Here is a 19228-nt window from a genome sequence, read left to right as displayed (position 1 = left end):
TTTATGACGAAACTAGGGGAAGTCAGTTTTCTCTTTATAAGGGGATGAACCTTTTTGTCCGCTGACTTGCGGAAGCTACCTAAATTAACTATTCCTTCGTGTTACCCGCCCCTGATTTGTTTAATTTAAGGTGAACACTTAGCATGCTGGTTTCTTAGATCAATTAAATGTTAATTATTGATTAATTTCGCTTCTATTTATCAAATAAGATTTAAGCTTAAACTAAGCAAAGCAAGTCTGACCTATTCAAAAATAACCGAAAGGTATATAAAACTCCGCAACTAGACAAATGAACTACATAGGACGCTTAATAAATATAAAATAAATCTGGAGGCGTGTAACATGAATAAACCTAAACGCGAACCATCTTAGTTCATTGCATTCTGGATCTGCTAAATCACACTAAAGAGCTAACGCGTAACGGATGATTGTGTTTTTTTTGGGGAATTTTCTATGCCTGAAAAAAAAATAGCCTAGAATTCATTTGTTCCAATTGGTGCTTCGAAAGAATAGTTTTATGATTTCCGTGACGAGCGATTTACTAAAAGCTACCTCCAATATTAATACCCTCTTTGAAATGAAGGAAATATACGCCAAAATATAAATGACTCACTTTAAATAAACCTTCGCTTACTTAATTGAGATATAAATAAATATTATTTTGTTTACAGAAGGAGATGCCAAAGCAAATGTTGGCCCTATGCGAGGTTCAAGCTATTCCAGTGATCATATCGATGTTTTGGAAAATTTAACTGACTATTGTTCAGTTGTTGACAGCATAGGTACTTAAATTAGTAAATATAGAATAGATTTCCTATATTAATACATATGTTTTTATATACTTCAGATCAGTCGTCAGCGATTATACTAGTGGATAAATGTCAGATATATTCTATTGGACAAATTTACTACCATCAAAGTTAATAATTTGTGTTAAAACTAACCAAATTAATTTTATAGCTTGGTTTACCAGTGTCAACAGAATCCAAGAAATCGTGAAACAAAATCAAACCCATATTTTGGAAATGTTAGATTTAATCATTAATAATTCTGGAGCAAAATCGAAACCAACTATGGACCTAGAAAGTATTAAAACTGATTTTAAATTTCCTTTAAAATCAGAAGACGAATTGATGGAGTTGGAGGAGGTTTTAATTGATAAGGAAAAAGCTATAAAACTGGTCAAAGATTTTTCAAATATGGTTTTTGTAGAAAACAACAAGCGGTTTTATTTTGTTTAGAGGGAGTTCCTTCGAAGAACTGGAGGTGTGAGTGTCAACGATTGCGTGAAAAGATTACTTCGACTTATTTTTTCTAACGAAGTGGCTCAAAAGATCAGCTGGGAAGGAAAGAATGGAAAATTGCAATTAAATAACATGAAAGTTGTTACAGTGATGATCGGTAATTTATTTGTATTTGCACATGCTGTGCTGATGGTACCGTACTCTAATTCTTAAAATGTTAATGTTTCTAGAAGCGGTACAAGAGATGCCTCAAATGACCAATGTAACTTGGGCCCAAAATGAATAAAATATTAATGACTATTTTCGCCATGCCCCTGGGCGACTCAAGTCTAAAGGAAAAGATATATCAGCTCGTAAAGAGCTCGATAAATAGTTATGTCATTTGTAAATATTTCATAATCATTAAATTCAATATTTGAGATAAGTTACTGTCGTATTATGCTTTTAGAAAATTAATGCTTATGTGTTGATTAGGGTGGACTCAAACGTATACGCAAGTGCTGCAAACGTGTACGTTTCCAACGAAGCTAAACTTAATTCTCCACTAGACAATTTTATTACCTCCTTTCGATGTTATCGATACATCGTATAGACGTCGTATAGACCTCTTTATTCGAGTTTTCATCCATTTGATATCCACTGGACGTCCTTTTCCAAGTCCAGCGAACGTCTCAGGCATATCCATTAGACGTCCTTAAATACATATTTAGGTACAGTTTTCATCCATTTGATATCCATTGGACGTCATTTTCCAGATCCAGTGGACGTCTCAGGCATATCCATTGGACGTCCTTAAGCAAATCTTTATTTTGTCCATTTGATATCCACTGGACGTCTTTTCGGATATTATATGGATAGCCAAAATGTCCAAACTGTATATCTAGTGGATATACGTGGAACGAACTTCTGTTTGCTGGGTCTGTTGAGGCGATCCACTGGCAACAAAATTCCATTTCAATTGCGTCGAAAGACGTCAGTTTTAAGAAAGCAATGAGAAACGGGGATTATCGATTTTTTTGACAGAGAAGGAGTTTACGCTTTGAGCTGGAAGTGGATTGGGAGCAACGGTTAGATTTTCTTCAACATAGTCATTCTTTTTTAAAATAAATAATATTCTTCCTAATAAAATTCCATAAATAGTTCTACTAGGTTTACCAAAAGTATTTAGTCTAAATTATTGAAAATCATTTTGAGATGTCTTACTTTTAAATGTGGTCGGTTTCAATTTCCCTTTTTTATTAATATTGAAATGAAAAGTAACATAGCTCTGTGCACAACACCAATGCGGATATCACAATTCCGTAAATCCAAGTTCTGAATATTGTTGTTAGAAAAGAATAGCTTATTGGTTTTTCCTGATGTGTTGATACGTACGTCAACGCTTCTAGATTATATTTAAAATTATTTCGAATGAAATACATTCTGTCCAACTTGCTATCTACGAATTTTGAAACGCTGAAAGAAATGAAAATGTTATCCAACTAAAATACATATTTTTAATCCCAGTTTCTTACAAAATCTTACTTATCAGTAAAATATTTAATTAAAAACTTGTATGAAAATCATGGTTTATTTTTGTTTTATTTGTACGGAATGCATTCCGTGCTCTGAAACAAATCTCTGACCACTAATTTGCCCAAACATTTGAAAATAAATTAAAATGACAAAAACCTAAAAAAAATTTAATGGGTCACGAAAAGAATTAGTGAGTCAATTATAAAAGCAAGATTGCTGACCTTAATGTGGAATTGTGTATCCGTTTTCTATACCAACGTTCAAGGAACTAGAAAGTATATTATATTTAATCATTCATTTTATGTTGAAAACATTATAAGGTGATATTGTTCTCGAATTTTAATTTCCAATACAATGCTAATATAAGAAAAAATTCGTGCTGTACATATTTAAGTGCGAAATAGTTTTACAGATAGAAAAATACCTTAGTTCTTGTCTATAAAATCTTAAAAACTAGTCGAATAGCTTCAGTCATTTCACTTAGACACATCCTTACTTTCCCAATAATAAACTTTTTTGGGCTTGATATATAAAAATTTAACTACCCTTACGAAAAATATCTTAAGAAATCTTAAGAACATTTGTAACGAAAATGTTTTGGAATTTCTTACGAGTTCCCCTTGGGAAACATTGGGAAGTTTGGCACCTTTTTCCCATGACCGCTCTAAAGAATTTCTTAAGAACATGTGAAAAGGAATTCGTTACATTTCCAAAAGAAATTCCCTCCGCTTCCCATGGATATTACCTTCGCTTCTTTAGAATTGTCCCTTGCCCTCCCAAGGATTTTCTCTTAGTTTCCCACGAATTTTCCCTTCGCTTCCCAAGGACCCAGGTAGCAAAATCTCGTTGATAAACCGTTTATGAATCGTTGAAACTATGTTGAGAGGTAAACGTTATGAAATGGTTGACGATGTCACCAAAATAGATGGTTTATAAAACGGTTGATATTAAGTCTTAATACTAACAGAAAGCCAAGTATGAACGATATATGATTAACGTTTATTTGAAGTATATATTAAACAAAAACCTAACTATTAAATTATGTATAATTCACCAAGTATGAACGTTTTAGAACTGACGGCGATTAAGCGTTGATAGTAAATAATTATACCCAGGAACATACGCCTATTAGGGAAAAAGCCAATTATTTCCCTTGGCACAATACCTCTTACAAATTTAAGCAAGCAATCACCAAATATTAAGTATTAGTGCAAACCTACCGTCACATTCAACACGAAAGTACAACGCTACCATAACTCTCTCCACGCATGGCACCGTACCCTATATAACCAACTGATTTATGCCAATTTAAAACAATTATACGTTGATTACACAATAATGTCCTTTTTAGCATAGGGCCTAGTGTCTATAGAAGAAGGCTTTTAAAAATATTACAATTCTTTAAGCGTTGTTCGTGTGTAGGGCCAAAAGAATAAAGAAACTCGGTCTTTTGGCTAAAACCAAAGTGTAGTATCTTGTGTATAGAGGATATACCTAACTATTAAATAAATCCAATTAATTAAAGATGTTTTGCCGACCATAACCGTTACGCATTGTAACCCGGCCACCTGAATTAAGGGCTTCAAAAGTCGCATGATGAATTAGGCCTAAGTTGGTGCCTTGGGTATTAGCCTAGCTGATTATTATAAAACCACAATCAGGGTACCATGAGATAGTATACCAAACGTGGTCGACAGCTCCAAGGGATAACAATACCTATTTAAAATTATTATAGTACTAGATGGAAATTAATATGTTAATCTTATTTAACAAAAAATGGAATTATTCGATTAAGCTAAAAGTCATTTCCTTGTCGTAAAACGAATATTTAAAAATATTAAAATAAAACTTAAGCAGTTTTTTATTCTTTCTAATTTAATATCTATACCAGCTACCTAAAACACAATCTTTTTATTTTATAAAAGCGGTTAATTTCGTAGGAATTTTTATTATTTACACAAATGCTTACTTGTTCCAAGGTGCTTGGATATTCCTATAACTTAAGAATTTTTAATACCAAAATTATTTATTTTCCTCCAAGACGGATATTCCCAAAACGTCCCTTTAATTTCCTTAAGAATTCTTACTACCAAAATTACCTATTTTTCCCAAGACGGATATTCCCAAAACTTTCCTTTAATTTCCTTAAGAACTCTTGGGAAATTTTTTCCCAACGTTCAAACTCCCAAAAGCTCCTTCAAACCCCCTTGAAATTTCTTAAGATTTCTTAAGACTTTTTTGTAAGGGTAGTAGCTTTCCACACCCCTGAAACTCTAGCTACCTTCGATAAGCTTTGGAAAGAGTCTTCATTCGATTCTGATAAAATTTTATAAATGCGCCACGATGACCAAGCCAACTACAAATTCGCTAGACAAATAATCCACATTATTTCCTATAAAGAAATCAAACTTTTTCTTTCAATTCTCGAGGCATTCTTGTTGCTTATGGCATTATCATTTACAAAACACTTTCACAGAAATAGAAAATAATATACATCGACAGAAAATAAATTATTTTTCGATATAAACAAAAATATAAGAAGTTAAAATTTGTGCACAGGGTAAGCTGTATAAGTGACGCTAAGAAAAGGAATTTGTTTGGGATCTAACAAAATAAAAAAACTGAAGGCCTATTCCTTAAGATTTACTTTGTTTCTTTACAAATAAACTAAAGCAAAAATTTCCTAGCGTTGTTTCTAGATTTAATTTCCTTAAATAGTAGTGTTTTAAATATCTTACAGATAGTCGATGTTTTCCAATATTGTAACTGGAAGTCTCCTGTTGAAGAACAAGTGAAAGGTCTCCGTGTCGTACTCTTTCTTTCCGATGTACATCTTGTTCACCGAAACTCCAAGTTTATTCATATCCTCAAGAATTATAAAATAGTAGTCCTTCCAATACACAATGACTGCGCTGTCCAGAGCTGTAGTTGTCGCTAGCTTTACTTCATCGAGCAAACTATTATATGGCCTAACTCGGTTCTTGAGGTCGAAATTCAAGTGATCTGTGCTGGCCTACGACAAGATATTAAGGTCAAATAATGTGGCGTTATCTGAGTCGACAAATGATTTATCATAAATGAGATATATTATTACATGCCTTAGCTTCAGACATTTTAAGATAAGTTGATACGAGTCAAAATACTAGCCAGACAGATTAGATTCGAATCTAATCTGAATTAATTGCAAACCCTTAAACAGAAGGTGAATGTATTTCAGACGCCTTGCATTTATCGATTTTTTATGTAATATTTAAATTCTTTCAAAATTTAAATAACGTTATTTTGATTTACTTCCACAAGACAATATATCAACTTAACGTTGTAGATAAATATATGTTCAGCTAACTATGTCTGCTGAGATTTCTACAAAACAGTTACTTCGGATACTGAATCAGATACAATTTGAGATTTTATTGCTCGGTGGTGGGGCGCATAAAAATATACACATGATATAACTAACTGATTATCTTCAGATATCTTAACATTAAGACCTGAATAACTAGGCATATGACCGTTGTAAGCTAAAAATAATCTGACTATATCTCTTAAACCGAGGTATTATTACTTACGATAGACAATTGATAAGTGAGCTACCGTTGATTTAAGTAAATTATCGCAAATTTAAATTTATCTCTTATCTGTGAAAACGATCGTTTTATTTCAATAGTCGGATATAATTTTTATAATTCTCTTGGCATCTTCTGTTAAGCAAAACTTTATAGAAAAATTTTAACTCTTATTTCTAAACAGAAACTTAAATGAATATATATATATATATATATATTTAATCAATGGGCGTTTTGAAATTCAAATTTTATGGAAAATATTTATCGGGTTATAATATTCATAATCGATACTATTAAAGGCACTAGTTGGCAAAATAGTAAGTGATAGCAGAAGCAGCCAGAGATAATATTGTCCAAGACCACGAGAGGTTAACGGCCGCAACCGAATACTTTTATATTTCTGTTGTAAATCCGAAACTTGGACTAAAGTGCGACAGTAAAAATGCAGTGGTAGCGATTTCTGTTGAGTGAGTGGAAGTAGATTTCATAAAACTTGCATTTCGCCGCTTTAAATTGCAAAGTTTTTAAGAAAAGGTCAGTGTTAAAAGATTTGGTATTTAGGTAAAATATAAAAGATACTTGGTAAAAAAATTTGTATCTGTTGATTGTTAGTGGAAAGATACTTTTATCTAGTTCAGCTATAATTCTCTTAACGTGCTATACTGTTTATCTTCTGATACGTATTCGAGTGTTATATTCGAGTATTGGATATTTCCTCGAACACCTATTAACTTAAAATATAGTACTTAGTAAAAAGTTATTTTATCTAAAGGTAAAAATTTCTGTATCTAGGTAATAGGTACAGTTTAGATAAATTTAACGATTCCGACGTACCGCGAGAAGCGACACGAAATTTAACAGAACATTTCAAAGAAGAGCAGGCATAGACCGAATATAAACAAAGCTAACTCAAGGCGTTAAATCGATAGGTAGATTCAGAAAGCCAGTGGGTGAGAATTTGCGTGAAGTGAAGTCCAACTTCCCTCATCAGGCCCGGCATTAGAGAGTGCGGGGCCCTTCTCTCAACGCAATTGAAGGAAACAAGTTCGCCAAAAAGGCGATGATATTATTTCATTGCACGGCTCTCAATTAAACCGTTATATATAAAGCAGAGATCAGCATTCTAATATACAACAGAGAGCGACTGCGCTTGCGAGCCCCAGCCAAACCTAGGGCATTGGCGATCCTTGAACCCAGCCCCCCTTCCTGACCTATGATATCAAGTTTAACAGTGTTAAATTGGTTGCTTTAAAATTTTATTTTACAACACTCTATAGTACAAACGTTTTTACTATAGAATGTTTTTAAAATTAAAGCCCGCAACCTTCTGAACGCCAGAAGCCCACGCTGTGTAATCCCCACGCCCAAGCCGCGAACAAAAATTTCGTATACTTTTGGCAAGTCATACACGATGATTTTATTAAATTAAAAGTTGGTTTTAATCAATAAAATAATGTAAATATAATTTTTGTACTTAATTTGCATCTACATTTCGATAGAGAGTAGATTATTTAATTATTTGATTATGTCTTTAAAGGAGAGAAGGGGGAGGGGAATGGCGAAGTCTAAGGTTTGCTCTTGTATCTAGTATAAATCCTCCTAGATCGCGTTGAAAGAGGTTCCGAAATGGCTGAGAAATCGAAGTTTTAAATTAGTTAAGCCTAAAGAAGAGAACTAACGAAACTTATATTGTGTGAATGATACTTTACAAGATAAAATTAAGAATTGAAACTTTCAAATAGGTCATATTGTATAGAATCACAATTATACTCATAACACAAAAGCTACGTTCACACTTACCCCTAAATTCGCTTGGTCTCGTCCAAGTCGGTTCGCTTAAAATCGCTTTCAAAACGACAAGGCGGGGAAGTCAAATTGCCAGTATTTTCAAAAATAATGGGGATAAAATTCTAAACAATGTCAAATAATATTACTATATGTATATCAAACATGATTAACTAATTGTTTTAGGATACATTTTAGTATTTTCAAAATTCTAGTCATAATTGGAAATGGCGTTAAGCCTTGGCTATAAGCGAACCAGGGTGAAGGGATTTCACACGTGCGAACCAAGAATTACCGTAGGAGGTCAAAACTGGCATTCAAACCGACCTAAACTGGGTTTTAGGCTCTAGTGTGAACGTGGCTAAAGAATACTTCAGAGCTTGAATTTGAACTAACGAATTTCCATTCGGCAAAAGGGATGATATTTGTTACTTCAGGCCATACGTTGTAAGCATCGCGTATTACTCCGATAAGTGTAACATTTATTTGTTAGTTTTTGTCATATTAGAACGGCCTCCGATAAGTGTCACACTTATTTGTTACTTCAGGTCATACGTTGTAGGCATCGCCTATTACTCCGATAAGTGTCACACTTATTTGTTACTTCAGGTCATACGTTGTAAGCATCGCACGGCACACTTATTTGTTACTTCAGGTCATACGTTTTAATCATCGCCTATTACTCCGATAAGTGTCACACTTATTTGTTACTTAAGGTCATACGTTGTGAGCATCGGCTATTACTCCGATAAGTGTCACACTTATTTGTTACTTAAGGTCATACGTTGTAGGCATCGCCTATTACTCCGATAAGTGTCACACTTATTTGTTACTTCAGGTCACGCGTTGTAAGCATCGCGCATTACTCCGATAAGTGCCACTTATTTGCTACTTCAGGTCATACGTTGTAAGCATCGCACGGCACACTTATTTGTTACTTCAGGTCATACGTTTTAATCATCGCCTATTACTCCGATAAGTGTCACACTTATTTGTTACTTCAGGTCACGCGTTGTAAGCATCGCGCATTACTCCGATAAGTGCCACTTATTTGCTACTTCAGGTCATACGTTGTAAGCATCGCACGGCACACTTATTTGTTACTTCAGGTCATACGTTTTAATCATCGCCTATTACTCCGATAAGTGTCACACTTATTTGTTACGTCAGGTCATACGTTGTAAGCATTGCGTATTACTCCGATAAGTGTCACACTTATTTATTACTTTCGGTCATATTAGAACGGCCTCCGATAAGTGTCACACTAATTTACTTATTGGTTACTTCAGCTCATACGTTGTAAGCATCGCCTATTACTCCGATAAGTGTCACACTTATTTGTTACTTTCGGTCATATTAGAATGGCCTCCGATAAGTGACACACTTATTTGTTACTTCAGGTCATACGTTGTAAGTATCGCCTATTACTCCGATAAGTGTCACACTTATTTATTACTTTCGGTCATATTAGAACGGCCTCCGATAAGTGTCACACTTATTTACTTATTGGTTACTTCAGCTCATACGTTGTAAGCATCGCCTATTACTCCGATAAGTGTAACATTTATTTGTTACTTTCGGTCATATTAGAACGGCCTCCGATAAGTGTCACACTTATTTGTTACTTCAGGTCATACGTTGTAGGCATCGCCTATTACTCCGATAAGTGTCACACTTATTTGTTACTACAGGTCACGCGTTGTAAGCATCGCGCATTACTCCGATAAGTGCCACTTATTTGTTACTTCAGGTCATACGTTGTAAGCATCGAGTATTACTCCGATAAGTGTCACATTTATTTGTTACTTTTGTTCATATTAGAATGGCCTCCGATAAGTGACACACTTATTTGTTACTTCAGGCCATACGTTGTAAGCATCGCCTATTACTCCGATAAGTGTCGCACTTATTTGTTACTTCAGGTTATACGTTGTAAGCATTGCGTATTACTCCGATAAGTGTCAAACTTATTTGTGTCACATTTATTTGTTACTTCAGGTCATACGTTGTAAGCATTGCGTATTACTCCGATAAGTGTCACACTTATCTGTTACATCAGGTCATACGTTGTAAGCATCGCCTATTACTCCGATAAGTGTCACACTTATTTATTACTTTCGGTCATATTAGAACGGCCTCCGATAAGTGTCACACTAATTTACTTATTGGTTACTTCAGCTCATACGTTGTAAGCATCGCCTATTACTCCGATAAGTGTCACACTTATTTGTTACTTTCGGTCATATTAGAACGGCCTCCGATAAGTGTCACACTTATTTACTTATTTGTTACTTCAGCTCAACGGTAAGTTGGGCAAATATTACATTGTATTTAAATTTTCGCGGTCATGATTGTATTTCGCGCCACCTGTTAGGTCTTCCAATCTATAACAAATTTACACTCGAAGTAGAAGTTTTTTAAATTTACATTTAAATTTTCGCGCTCAGGATTGTATTTCGCAAGACTAAAAATATTACATGGTATTTAAATTTTCGCGGTCAAGATGGCATTTCGCGCCACCTATCAATTAGGTCTTCCAATCTATAACAAATTTACACTAGAAGTTTATTAAATAACGCAGCATATCATATGGGATTTAAATTTTCGCGGTCAGGATGGCATTTCGCGCCACCTATCAATCAGGTCTTCCAATCTATAACACTAGAAGTTTTATAACATGTTTTAGAGGATGGCGTAGATCGTAAAGACGCCAGTTTTGGAAGCGGAGGGCCGTGAGTTCGAATCTAGATGACGACGGTATTTAAGAAACTTTGCTCTTCTGGGACCCTATTCTGTAAGCACTTCTCGATCGAGATCTCGAATCGCTCTCACGAGATGTCGAAAAACGCTATTCTATAAAATATTTGTCGAATAATGCTACTCGAATTCGATGGACTTCTCGAAGTCGATCTCGTCGTGTCCGAAGCTTACGAGATCGCTTTCGACAGAGGTTTCAACCAATCATCGAGCTAGTAGGTCTTTTTAACTACCTCCCCCCCTTCTCCCGTGTTGCCAAAAAGCTACCACTACCCAAACCGTCTTTCTTACAGAAAAAAGCAATGGCGCTTGCTATAGCTCGGCTTGTATTGTTAAATATAGCCTTAGAAATCGATAATAGGCGTAATTTTCAAAGATAAAGAGTTATAAGAGACCAAACAATAAATCCTTTGGACTTAGAGCTCGGCGTTTGGATAAGAAATAATAACTTTATTCATTTTTATCCACAAACGAAAATTATCCGAAAAAAACCGATTATTTTGCAAGTTAAATTGCTATATAGCCGTGGATAATATCCATGGATAAACAGTTAATCTTAATTTTTATGGTTAATCAAAACTTTAGCGGTTAATTTAGCTGTTTCGCCGACCTCTATTTGGACTTTAAATATATACTGCAGTATTACAATGAAAATAAATATCCTTTCTCTAAACTATAAAACATGGGCGTTTGTAATCAGCTGTTTTTGTGATGGTGTATTCATATTGGTCGGAAAATAGAGAGCCTATGCGTGATTACAACCGGAAATATGTAGAACCCACGTGGTCTACTCGCTTGTCGAGAGTCGAGATGTATCACTTCGAAGTCGATTTCGATGAAGTAAAGAATAGCGTTTATCGAGAAATGACTTCTCGATCGAAGTGATCACCTTCGAGATCGACTTCGAGTCGACATCGAGAGTGAGATCGAGATAAATTAGATAATTGCCTCCCTGGTAAAATCCGGTAGGGGATCCTCCCTTGTGGTCCCCCTTTTCCCTTTCTGCCCAAAAATCGGTCCTACAGCTGGGAGCGGCGGTGGCAGCGGAGGCTTGACCCTCTCTAATATTTCATTTCCACCTATATGAGGCAGCAATAAAATAAAAAGAGGGGGCGCACCAAAAAGTGTCACTAATTGCGAGATCCCAAAACGGGTGTATACTATTGGACCGAATCCCGTTCGATCGAATCCCATTGAACCGAAACGTATTTTCGTTTATAGCCCAACATAGCGGGATTCTGTTGAACGGGAAATTTAAATCTGGTACGTTTTCACTTCGGGTAGGTTAGTTCAGGTTGGGTTGGGTTGGGTTAAACAAGGAAAATATCGAATTTCAAGGAAAAAAGGTCTAAAAATACACATCGGTACGAAATAATAAATATTTAAGACATAGTTTTATCCAAATTAGATATACTATCGTCACGTACCCTACGATATATAAAAATGTATCACTAACGTTATATTGAATGAAAACCGCGCAAAACGCGATTTTCGGTCAATTGGGATTCGGTTAAATGGTACATTCGGACGAATGGGATTTCGGTCCAATGGTCTACAATCCCCAAAACAGGTCGCTAAGTGCGGGGGGAACAAAACAACCCCGCTAAGTGCGGGATACTAATAAATGTCGCTAACTGCGAGATCCCAAAACATGTCCCGGTCCAGACTTCGGCCACCCCCCAATAAGTGCCGCTTAGTGCGGGGCTCTAGGTGGTCGCCTTTTTCGCCATGCCCTAGCGCCGACCTTATTGCCCCTACGTCATATCGTCGACAGCTTCGTCGTCTTCCTTTATGATAGGATTGTAGCGGAACGATGGAGAAACACTGAACTCAGCGGTTGTCACCATACTTTCCGAATAAATAGTACCGACACATTTATGCGAAATACTTTTTAAATTACATTCATCACTGCAAACGACGATGTCCGTCATGTTAAGAGTCGGTGCTTCACTTAATGTCTGACCGGGGTTGGATTGGGCCGGTGGGCTGGTGAGCGTTATCTCACGGGGCCGCGATCAAAATTACTCTTTAGTTCGACTTGGGACCGCTTGAAAAGTGACTTTTTCGGGGCCGCAAGCCTACAGTACCCACTTCACGAAAAAGGCGCCTTACCGCCCCTGAGTCTGACTTTTGTACGCTACAAACGTTAATAATGCTCAGTGTTTATCTCAGAAACGTTTCCTCGGGGAAGGTAACTAGGCTCACGGTGGTTTTTAACAGAAAAACGTGTGGGATGTCCATTGGCAAGCACTTAACGTCCGGGAGGTAGACATTCACCCCGGAGAGATTCCTGAAAGAAACCCAGATTATACTTATTCAAACTAAATACATAATAACGTTCGTTTTCACTCTTTGAACCTGGTATATCTTTTTATCGATTTATTAAAATATAAGTACCAAAACAAGAAAGATACAGATAAGGAACGTCGCAGATATAGCCCCTCAAAAAAGATAGATACCAAAGGGCAATAATACAGATACATAAGATACATTCTTTGTAAACAGATGTAAGAGTTTTTTTATTTATCTGTGTTCGCCTGAAAACAGGTAGTATCTTTTACCCACAATTGTATCTTGTACCTAAATAAGGGTACCTAAAAACGTAGCTAGATCCGTATCTAGATATCGTGTATCTCGATATCGCTGAACACTGGAAAAGGTAAATGCAAAGATGATAAATGGTTTAACACTGAAAATTCTTAAACAGGAAATATTTCGAGACAGTAGGCGCTTTTATTCTCCTTATTAAGATGGCGCTATCGTATGAAGAGGTAAGTTCTAAATTGATTGGTAGGGGCTTAATTGAGTTTCTCATTTCCACTGACAGGATCTCTGTAGTACCTTCTATCTTAGCGAAAACATTAAATATTATTTTATTATTATTAATATTAAATGATCTGCTTTTTGCGATACATAGTATATAATGACTATTTTTAATTCTCGAAATCGTACCTCTATGCGTATTCAACCATCCATAACTTACTAAAACTCTCTTGTAAAAAAGGCTGTGAACAGCGCAGTAGGGAGTTATATCCAATCTGGCCTTAACGTCTTCAACAGTGTCTACAAACACTTCGCTGGTTACAATCAAATGTTCCTTGAAATTGGCTGAATAGTAATTCTGCATTATCATGCATCCCAAAATCCACACCGTCAGGATCATTTTCTCGGTAACCTTTTGTACAGACAACGTCGCAGCTAAGCAATAAAAAAATAAATAAAAAGATATGATTTTAATAAGTAATATTGTTTTTAAACAAATGTTACCGAACTGATGAAGTACTTCTTATACAGGTTGCTCACTAAAAAGGATACAACGCCAATTACTCTAAATGTATTTTAGCTAGGAATTTCAAAATTTCATGACAATGGATAATTTCATGACCTTGAACGATGTCTTTAAGGTCATTTAAAATTTATCTCGAGAGCCATTAGAAAAAAATGTTGGTTCTAACAAGAAAAGTGTTCCCCTTCACATTTTTTTGGCTGTTAACAACTGATCCTTTCTTATTTGACCAATAAAAAGTCAAAATATTTCGACAAAAACATGAAGGTCGTGATGAGAATAAAGCACCAGAGACGAGGTATGGGGACTTATAACTCGAAAGGTTCTCTTGATAGAGTATCAAAATTTGCTAGACGTACACATTTGGTATGGTTGTCTTCAGAATTTGCAAACTCGGATGACCTTTCACTCACCAAGGTCATTCTAAGTTTATCTCGAAAACCAATGGATTTAGTTTTCTTCGTGAGGGTCTGCATCGGGTTAATGATAATTAGACTTCAAATTCCAATTTACACTTTTTTAAATAAGAATCATTTCTCTATATCCATTGGTTCTCGAGATAAACCTTGAATGACCTTGAACAATGAGTTGAATGTCATCCGAGTTTGTACATTCTTAAGTCTTCCTACTTGATGAGAATGGCAAGCAAATTTTGATACTCTAGCATAAGTACCCTTCGAGTTAATAGCCCTTCAAACATGGTGTGTGGTACATTTTTTCAACGCGACTTTCCTGTTTTTGTCTACATTCCCTCGACTTCTTATTGGTCAAATTAGGTTATATCAAAGCTATTTAGATCTAACATGAAACCAACTTCGTATCTCTAATGGTTCTCAAGATAAATGTTAATTGACTTTGAAGACATGGCTCAAAGTCATGGAAATTTCAATAATCAAATGAAATCTGGCTCGTTCTGTGTGTCCTGAAAACTTAAAATTCCTTTTTTATACTCATTTTGAGTTATTAGCCCTGTATTGGTTTTTCGTTATCATGTATTATGATCCTTAAAATATTACTTGTTTTCCTTTGTAATACGTATTAAGTTATATTAAGATGGGTAATTTTAGCTTAAACTGAAATTGCCACCTCGAGCTGCACCATAACAAGTGAACGATTTGCTGATAAGAGGGACAACTCTTTAACATTCTTAGCGGGTAATATCTTAACTTCAGTGTTCGTGTTTAATCTACTTTAAAAGGTTTTGCTGAATACAAATGATTCATACTGTTACGAAGAAAATACGCCATGCAGACGAAGATAATTTTCACTAAGTGTTGCAGTTTGTTGCTTCTTCGCATCTTTCCATTCAATGCTTTTATTAGAATGGAGGTAATTGAAATGACGATGAGAGCCACAACCGAAAGAGCAAACACTGTAACACCAAGACTTTCATTAGGAAGAAGGGCTCTTTCTCTTCCCGATTCAGTTGTCTTGTTCATGCAGTTCATTAAGACAAAACTATTGACGTGTGAGGCCGGAGAAGTGTGAAATTTCATGAAGTGATCCGAATGTAACAGATTGTTATACGGGTACACGTAGTCCACCAACTGAAAAAGAGGTAGCTGAGATCAAAATTCCAACCTTCATTAAAAATTACCATCTATTGAGATCAAGAATGTATTGAAGTTACTAAGAATATTGGACTACAGGATTCTGATTCCCATCCTCGCAGCCTTTGTAGCTTAAATTCGTCTGCTTTCCCATTCAAGTTTGCTATATGGTATGACTTTGAATGCCCCTAAAATGCAGACGAACTTTCTCCCCATGTACCAGGGGTTAATGCTACGCTGAAATATTCTTAGTAACGTCAATACATTCGTGTTGTATTATATTTGTTTGCCCTAAATAAAAAGACAAAATTTTGCATTGGTGATTACATTCACTATATTAGGAGCTGGTTGGAATAATATATTTAGAAGCCGTGGAACTACAATTATCACTGGGGCCAAATGACGTCACTTCGTCCAAAAAACAAAAGTATGCTGGATGAAGCAAAAATATAATTTTTCTACATGATTTGAAAATAAAGCTTTAAGTGTATTCTCTAATCTTTACCCTATGAAAGTATCTATTAAGCTATAAAAAGTGTTTTTGTTCGCCAAATCATGTAACATGAAATAAATACATTGTGAATGAAGATAAAACAGCAATTTTTTGATATACAACGGAAGTTATAGATACTGGTCAACATAAGCCTGAGCTAGAGGTAAGTTGACATGCTGCACACTCTCTGCCTTATTATTTCGTTGGAGAAACACAATCCGCTGTACATTCGTAGTCGCGGCTAATAAACCGCCGGGGCGCTTACGTTTCTATTGAAGAAGCGAAAGTAAAAATATTATAGCGGGTTTGTATAGTAAAGAGGCTTAGCCTTTTTGAACGGATAACATATTTTCTCGTTCTCTGTGACTGCCCCCACCTTGTCGGGTTTCAAGGGCTGTACTCAGTTATCTCGGACGATTAAAATTATGATTATATACGGGTATAGTGTAAGAAATTCACGATACATATTATGTTATCAATTGTATCGTTGTACTTTAACAGACCGGTGTTAATCTTTAAATTCAGAAACAAATGAGAAATCACGGGAAAAGCAACCACACACAACTGCCACATACCTAATCGGACTATCACGAATTGCTTCTCTTAATCTATACTATCCCTAGACAACCAGCCTTTGTAAAAGGACAAACTTGTTAGGTTTAATTTTAATAAAATTCTAAATATTTAAGTAATGGACCTTTAACAAACAAAAGTTGAAAACAATACTAAAATATTTGTGTCATCCGTGGAAAAAGACTGTCAATGACTTTCTCAGGTCCCATGGATAGTAGTATTATGGGCACCAAAAATAAAAACAGTAAATGGTTTTACCACATCCTTGGTAGTCAGGCAATCAACGTTCATACACGTTGTAAATCTATGTATGTATTTGGACAATCAAATTTATGTAAAAGAAATTTTCCCAATTTAATAGTTATGAGAATAATTATTTGAACCATTTTCTTCTCTTTATTTGTCATCTTAATGTTAATTTAAAAAAATAACTGTAACACTGGAAAAGTGTGAGCTTGTAGTAATACTTACACCTTCTTTAAGACCTGGATGTTGAGTTGATACATTATCTAGTGTTATATTATATTGGTTTAAACTTTTCATCAAAGCGATAAATGGAATATGTTGAATCCTTAAATAAACAAACGTGAATCAAATATTAAAGAGCAAATATTAACTGCAACACAAATTTAGGCTCTAGCGTTAAGTCTCGTTTTAAAAATTTTAATATTGGTGAATTAATGTTTCATTGCATTAAAATTCTGGATTTTCAAGGACTCATTTTAGTACAAAACAGATAGCATTCAGTGAATCCTACTTGTACACTTCCCTAAAACGCTAGCCAAAAAGGACTTGAGCACGAAATTGGAAAATGGCTGGTTAGTTTTCTATTTATTAGTTTTAATTGTTTCCTGTAAAATTTTCATGATACTATCAAGCAGAGATTAAGTGTTTTCCCTGCTATTAGAAAAAGATACTCCCATATGCTACGTTTATCGGTTTATTACCAAAAGTAATTATGAAAACAGTTACTTTAGGAATATTTGTCATTTTGTCGATAAGACTCAAGTTATTGGGCCATTTAATCAATCATAAATAAATACAAATTAATGTTTTGTTTCATTTCAATTAAAATTACTTTACATGCACTCAATTGGTTTGTAAAATTTAAACCAAAAACAAACACCAATCAAAATTAAATAACTTAAACTTCACGATATAATAATGTTCATTCTTCTCTAATTCTACCTTATTAACTGTAAACGCTCACTGTGTCTAAGTACACGAGATTTATATTATCTTTGGACATATCGATCCAAAAATATAACACTTATCAATTTATACATATCATTACACTGAATGAGAGACAAAGTTAAATGAAGTTAAATAAAATCAAGATACTTTACTTTTGAAAAAACAATTAACTAAAAAGGCTTAGGGCTATTACTTAAAAAGTTTACTCCAGACCAAAATTACAATTCTTTTTAATAAAGTCTTTGCATTATTTAACACTTAAAAATATTATTTGAACTCTTCCTAATGTACCGAATACCAGTTTCTACAATATGCCTTTAATTATTGGCAGAAATCCATTCGTTGAAAGTTTGGTTCCCTCTCGAAGTAATTCACATTTGAGGTTGGACTTAATCAAAATGTGATAACTCAAAAATAAATTGATACTTTACGTAATATTCATGAGATTTTGAAGAACGAATACAACTGAAAGAAGCCACGGGGGATCATACGGATCCATTTTGTTGTTGAAATTCGAAACTAGTTCATTTTCGAATTCCTAATAAACGATAACAAAGGTCAAACTACCTTCATGTACCGACAATTTTTACTGCAATCACACTAAGATAAATTACTTGGTCTCTATGCAATTGTTAGAAACGTATTTATAGCAAGCGCCAAAATTTATAGAACAGAGAATATATTCGCATTTCTTAAAAATATTATTCTTAGGCCAGCCGGCAATGAAATCTACCAGATTTTACAAAATAACAGCGAAAAGCAAAATAATTTATAGGTCTTCAAATTAAGATCTGTTCTAGTTAATTAACGAGTACAAGTTGTGCATATATCAAATCTTTAAATTATAAGTGATTGAAGGTTCTGAATATAATGAAGTATATTTAATATTTAAGATCTTACTTTTAAGGCTGAAATTTTAAACACAAACACTTCATTTAAGGTCATCTTTAGGCTCTTAGACAGTTCAACTATCGAGCACTCGTACTTTAAAAACCACTGATACAATGTGACTAAAGTGAAGAGTTGAAGTGTCTGTAAACAAAACAATAATTGTATACAGATTTTTATGTTCGGTCCAATACACGGTGTCCACTAAAATATGGACCAGGGCGAAAATCTCCAAAACAATTTTAGGTACGAAATTGAAATTTGTATAGATCGCATAGAGTGTGTAAAAGTCGCTCGATGACTTAGGCCTAGGGTGGTGCCTTGGGTATTAGCCTAGCTGATGTTTTTGTTTTAAACCTTCTTTGAAAATTATGATG

This window comes from Leiobunum rupestre, chromosome 1, assembly GCF_980474605.1.
Source record: "Leiobunum rupestre chromosome 1, qqLeiRupe1.1.hap1, whole genome shotgun sequence".
NCBI lineage: Eukaryota > Metazoa > Arthropoda > Arachnida > Opiliones > Sclerosomatidae > Leiobunum > Leiobunum rupestre.
Note: the sequence above shows the minus strand (reverse complement) of the source record.